The sequence below is a fragment of the Balaenoptera ricei genome, chromosome X, assembly GCF_028023285.1.
Source record: "Balaenoptera ricei isolate mBalRic1 chromosome X, mBalRic1.hap2, whole genome shotgun sequence".
In the NCBI taxonomy this organism is placed as follows: domain Eukaryota; kingdom Metazoa; phylum Chordata; class Mammalia; order Artiodactyla; family Balaenopteridae; genus Balaenoptera; species Balaenoptera ricei.
In genome coordinates this window covers 48,488,157-48,494,328 of record NC_082660.1, presented here as the reverse complement: position 1 = coordinate 48,494,328, position 6,172 = coordinate 48,488,157, and the positions used below count along the sequence as shown (strand labels likewise).

Below are 6,172 nucleotides of genomic sequence, written 5' to 3'. Positions count from 1 at the left end.
CAGGAAGCAGTTCTTAAATAAAGCCACTGCGCGGAGGTTAACGTGTAGTGAAAGCTCGAAGAAGTTATCAGTCACTACTAACTAGAGAATCTGGGAGGTGGACGGTAGGTGACGGTGAAAGGCAGCTTCAGGGGGAGGTGGCCTTTCCGCATGCGCGCACTCTTGGAGCCCGGCGGAGCTGCGAGGGGGCGTGGCCAGGTTTTTGAGGGGTTGCTATGGTACCGAGGGGCCAGGGGAGGTTAACCTAACCCTTAAAACATTATTCCCTCCCCCACCCTCCACTGCCTGGGCCGAGGGCCATTGTTCCTGGCAAAATGGCGTCAGTAATCCCCCTCTCGGACGGAGGCCTAAGTAAGGTTGAGGTGGGAGTGGGTCTGGAGGTGGGAACAAAAACTACAATTCCCAGGGTACACCGCACCCGCCCGCGAGGCGCAGGGCACGTGCCCAGGCCTAGCGGTTACATGCCGTCAAAAATCCGTTTCATAGCTTTCCTTTCCCATCCCCGCTTTCGTCGTTGCCCAGCCCCCGCGCGCGCGCACTGCGGTCCTGGGGGGTAGGGGGGACATGCCATGGCCGTTGCCCTCGCAACGTAATCGGGAGACAGGTATTTGTAAATCTGTGCTTCGACTTCTAATCCCGAAGCCGGCAGGTATGGGTCTCGCGAGAGAAGCCGAGAGTTGGAAAAATGGAGTTAGGGGTGGCGGGTGAAAAGGTGCTGGGGGTGCCACATCGCGGCAGAGCGACCGCATTTAGCGGCTTATGGAGAACTGAGAGTGGGCGGTGGGTAGCTAGGAACGAGTGTGTGCTTGGACTCTTTTTTTGGAGGGGAAGAGGGTAAAGCAGCCGTGGAGAGAGAGCTTTTGAACACACAGGAGGTGTCACGCGTGGCTCCTTACAGATTTTCTTTTCGGAAGGGAGAGAATCCTTTCTCTCGACGCGCATCCCTCTCTCCCGCTGCGCTGAGGAGGGCGGGGGAAGAGTGCACATGCTCTAGTTGGCTAGCCACTCGGCACCTCGCAGCGATAGGGGCCGTTCGGAGTTGGGGCTGCTCAGTCGGCTTTCTCCGCCCCTCCCCCCTCCTTTCCTCCACTCCCTTCCCCGCCCCCCTCCGTCCCCCTCTCCTCTCCATCTGAATTCCCTGACTGGTGTACGCGTGCGCCTGCCCAGCTCTCGGGCGAGCGCGAGCTTGCGCTCGTACCCCACTCCCCTAACCCCGCCCGCTCTTTACCTACCGGCCGTAGCTGGTCCGGTGGGCTCGCGCGGAGACGGTCGCGCGCGCACGCGCACAGTACGCGGAGTGGAGTGCGAGACATCGAGGAGGGGAGTAAGCGGCATCAGAGGAGGTGGTTTGTGTATCTGTGTGTTCTACGGTGTGGCTAGTCGAGGGGCGAGCGGAGGCTTGAAGGAGGGCGAGGGAGAAGCGAAAAGAGAGTCTCCCTCTGCGAGAGCTTCTAATCTGGTGAGGGTCCCGGGCCGGCCGGGAAGCTGGGAGTGAGGGAGGAGGCCGGGGGGCGTGTCTGGGATTGGGTTGAGAGATGAATGGGCCGGGGATGAATGGAGGGAGGCAGCGGCGGCCAAGAGTCTGTTCAGAGTAAGCACCCTAGTGGGGGGCGGCTTGACCGAGGCAGGGTGGTTGCCGTCACCAAGACGTGTGGGACGAGGCCGGGCTCGGATCTTCAGGGTTGTCGGAGCTGCTTTCCGTGTGAGCCAAGAGGCGGAGAGGAAAATCAGAGGGGGAAAGTGGGGAAGGGCAGGTTTAAGGGTGAGGTACGTTTTTTGTCTTTTTCGTTGTGGGGGTGGCAACTTTGGGAGTTCATGGGAGACTAGGGGACGGAGAAGGTGAGGTTACGTGAGGGGGCCGGGTGACGGTTGACAAAGGACTGAGTGATAATTTAAGTGAGGTTGAGGCTACTGAAAGGGAAGATCTCTTCGGGTTTTCGAAGTTGAGTTTCAGTATATAATGGGATGAGGGAAAGTGGATTTAATTTAGAGATTCAGTTGATGTGTGAAGGTCGATAGGACTGTATCTTGTGAGGGGTACTGCTGCCTGGTTGTGTAAATGGGTTAGGTTCAAGGAGATTGAGAGGTATTATTTGGGAACGGTGTGTTTTGTGACTGACAGGTTGGGGATGGGGAGGAGATGGTATGATGGGGTTAGGATAAAAGTGGTGAGGTGGCTTCACTGTACTGAAAGAGGTCTTGTTTGAGTAGTTAAGAATGGTGAAACATTTATGTAGTGGGGTGTAGGTGGAAATCCTGCACGTGTGTATCTCCCTATCTTGCGAGTTGGTAGATCTTGTTAAAATGAAATTGAACCCTCAAAACAGATGCAAGTGGTATGGCTATTCCTTCTTAAGAGTTACTGTGGACTGAAGCAATTGTATGATAAATAGCCTTTAAGTTGTGAAAATCTTCTGTATGGTGGTGATTGCATTCAATTTTGGGAGGCATCATTACCTGTTTTTCATCTATAGTAAGTTGTAATACCAAAAGAACTTTTAAAGAGGTCTCTGTATGTGATACAGAGCAGCAGGTGTTTTCTAGACAGTCTTTATCCTTTGAATTGATGAATTTAAAAATTGTCAACAGTCCAAAGGAAAGATACCTTGCATTAAAGGATAACTAAAATGCTGATTTTGAATGCTAAAATAATTCTACATGATTTTTTTCGTTAATCTGAATTTATCTTGTTTGAAAATTGGCACTTGCTTTTTGGTGTGAGTTTAAATTACAGCAGATTACTTGGACGTGCTGTTCTCTAAATTCATATCTTCTGTTAAGGACGTCTTGTGATGGTCTCATTCTTTTATGGGTCAAGATTAATAGTTTATGGATTTTTAACTTTTCATGGTTACTTTTTACAAACTTTACTGACATATATTCATTTATCTTGGAAATGTTGCAAATTTGAGAACATGCCCTTTTTCTTTTATTCTGCTTTGATGTTTGAAAGAGCGTAATCCTTGTTTTGGCTACTCAGAGTTTAAATATAAAAGTTGATACAATGTTCATATTCTCTTAGATTAAATGAATACTTAGTGTATTAAGCAGTAGAGTAGAAGTATAAAAGCACCATGAAACCCTGGAAATGTTGCATCAACTCTGGCAGGCAAGCTGGTCTCCCAGTTTCAAACTAGATGTTCCTGGAGTGGAAGAACATTCAAGTACTGAGGCAGGAAAGTGTAGGCATGGTATATTTGGGGAGTGGAATGAGATAAGGCTGGAATCTTAGATTGAGGCTGAGATGAAGGACTACCCTGCAGAGTTAGGAGCCATTGACTATTTACCAAGGAGGGAATAGCATAAGCAGATTTATGGTGTTCATCTCTCTGGCTTTGCTTCTGATCTCTCCCCTTTCCTTTGAATTTGAATTCATTCTTTTTATACTAACCTCTGTCATTAGCTATTCCTGAAAGCCTTTCCTGCTCCCCCTTTTTTCCTTTTCCCAGCATCCTCCACCAGGCTAGGTTAGGTGCCCCTCTTTAGTGGTCCTATCACACCTTGTACATATTCTTATTACTGTACTTCTTTTGGGAAGCAGGCAGGAAAGTTATTTTCCTTTTTATACCTGAGAGAGAAAATAAAGCTCAGAAAAATAAGACTTGCCCTAGTAAGTAAGTGGTCGACCCTGGAGTTCTGACTTCTAGACCAATGTTGATCCCCACCCATATCACAAGTCTACATTTGTTGATGTAATTATTCTGTAGTGTTTTAGGAGTTAAATTTCTGTAATGTGGACTTTAACTTTCTTCCCTAGGGGAATTTCTTTTCATTAATGTGTCCATCACTTAGCCAGGAAATGATAAAGCCAGTGGTTGCACAGAACCAGAGTAGTCAGAAGTAAAGATGAGAACTGTTTTATTGCTATCAAATTTCTAGTCAGATAACTAACTTAAAAATAATTAATGGAGGGCCTACATTTTTGTGTATATGTTTGTGTGTGTGGGGGGGGTGGTTGTGTGCAAGAAAAAACTCTTCCTTTCTCAGTCTCCCATCTTAGTATAAGTAGACCAGCTCTATTTGCAGATATACCTGATTATGTCTCTTGGCTAAAAGCCAGAATACTTTCAGAGGGGTGGGTCTTTTCCATTTTTGTTTGAGATCATAAAATTTATGGCACTGTTAGGACATATTTGATAGCTGTAAAGGACATCTATAAAGGCATTCATACAGAAATTCCCAAAGCTTCAAAAGTAGAATTTGATGCCAGTTTTAATTGTTTTGGTAGAGCTTGTCATGAGATATTTGGTTTGGAAAATGTTGAGATTAACTTACTGCAAAAGTGAGCCTTTAATGCCCCTTTCTTCAAGGAATGTATTATTTTTTTCATGAACTTTTTAAAAATTAGAAATGAAGAAATTGTTTTCTGTGTTTTAACCTCGTAACTTTTTATTGTGATAAAATTCACATAACATAAAATTTACCATTTTAGAGTGTACAATTCAGTAGCATTAAGTACCTTCATGTTGTTGCACATCTAGTTCCAAAACATTTTCATCACCCCAAAAGGAAACCCTGTACCCATTAAGCAGTCACTCCCCATTCTTCTTTTCCCCCAGCTCCTGGCAACCACTGATCTCCTGTCGCTATTGATTTGTCTATTCTGGATATTTCATATAAAAGGAATCATATAATACGTGGTCTTCTGTGTCTGGCTTCTTTTACTTTACATGTTTTTGAGGTTCACTCACATTGTGGCATGTATCAGTACTTCATTCCTTTTTATGGTTGAATAATATTCCATTGTATGGATATACTGCATTTTGTTTATCTATTCAAAATGGACATTTGGGATCTTTCCACCTTTTGGCTTTTGTGAACAATGATGGTATGAATATTTGTGTACAAGTTTTTGTTTGAACACCTGTTTTCAATTCTTTTGGGTATGTACTGGGTTATATGGTGATTCTGTGTTTAACTTGTTGAGGAACCACCAAACTGTTTTCCACAGTGGCTGCACCATTTTACATCCTCAGTGTCTAAGGGTTCCAATTTTTTCACATCTTTCCCAGCGTTTGTTACTTTGGGGGGTTTTGTTTGTGTGTGTGTGTGTTTTATGGCCATCTAGTAAGTGTGAAGTGATATCTTATTGTGGTTTTGATTCCCATTTCACATCTTTTCATGTGCTCTTGGCTATTTGAATTTCTTCTTTGGAGAAATGTCTATGTAAGTCCTTTGCCCGTTTTTAAATTTGGTTGTCTATCTTTTTATTGTTGAGTTGTAGGAGTTTTTAAAAATTAATTATTTATTTTTGGCTGCGTTGGGTCTTCGTTGCTGCGTGCGGGCTTTCTCTATTTGTGGCGAGCGGGGGCTACTCTTCCTTGTGGTGCGTGGGCTTCTCATCGTCGTGGCTTCTCTTGTTGCGGAGCATGGGCTCTAGGTGACCAGGCTTCAGTAGTTGTGACTCGTGGGCTCTAGAGTTTAGGCTCAGTAGTTGTGGCAGCCGGGCTTAGTTGCTCCACGGCATGTGGGATCTTCCCAGACCAGGGCTCGAACCCGTGTCTCCTGCATTGGCAGGCGGATTCTTAACCACTGTGCCACCAGGGAAGTCCCGTAAGAGTTTTTTAAAAGTATATTCTAGATACTAGGGCCTGATCAGACATATGATTTGCAAATATTTTTCCCCCATTCTGTGAGTTGTCTTCTTACTTTATTTTTCAGTTTTATTGAGATAAAATTGGCATACAGCACTGTATAAGTTTAAGGTGTACAGCATAATGATTTTACTTAACAATCATGAAATGATTACTACAGTAGGTTTAGTGAACATCTGTAATCCCATATAGATACAATATTAAAGAAATAGAAAAAAATTTTTTTTCCTTGTGACGAGAACTCTTAGGATTTACTCTCTTAACAACTTTCACGGGGATTTCCCTGGCAGTCCAGTGGTTAAGACTCTGCGCTCTCAGTGCAGGAGGCACGAGTTTGATCCCTGTTCGGGGAACTAAGATCCTGCATGCCACACAATGCGGCCAAAAAACAAAACAAAACAAAAAATTTCATGTATAACATACAGTTACCTAAGTATTAATTATTTTTGTCATGTTATACATTATATCCCTAGTACTTATTTGTCTTATAACTGGAAATTTGTACCTTTTGACTACCTTCATCTAATTCCCCATCCTCCTATCCCCGCCTCTGGTAGCCACAAATCTGATCTCTTTTT

At 44.7% G+C, this 6,172-nt stretch overlaps 1 protein-coding gene across 7 annotated transcripts in view; it reads left to right on the top strand.

The window, feature by feature from the left end:
- Positions 1-287: 287 nt before the first annotated feature.
- The window catches only part of WNK3 (WNK lysine deficient protein kinase 3), a 140,633-nt gene continuing 134,748 nt past the window's right edge, over positions 288-6,172 (top strand). For 3 of the 7 annotated variants that reach the window (XM_059911852.1, XM_059911847.1, XM_059911853.1), the window contains exon 1: positions 1,404-1,459. The gene's annotated coding sequence lies outside the window, so the exon portion shown is untranslated. Of the gene's footprint in view, positions 352-558; positions 605-737; positions 781-1,245; positions 1,344-1,403; positions 1,460-6,172 lie in introns of those variants that run through there. The other 4 variants (XM_059911851.1, XM_059911850.1, XM_059911848.1 and 1 more) reach the window with 4 other exon arrangements.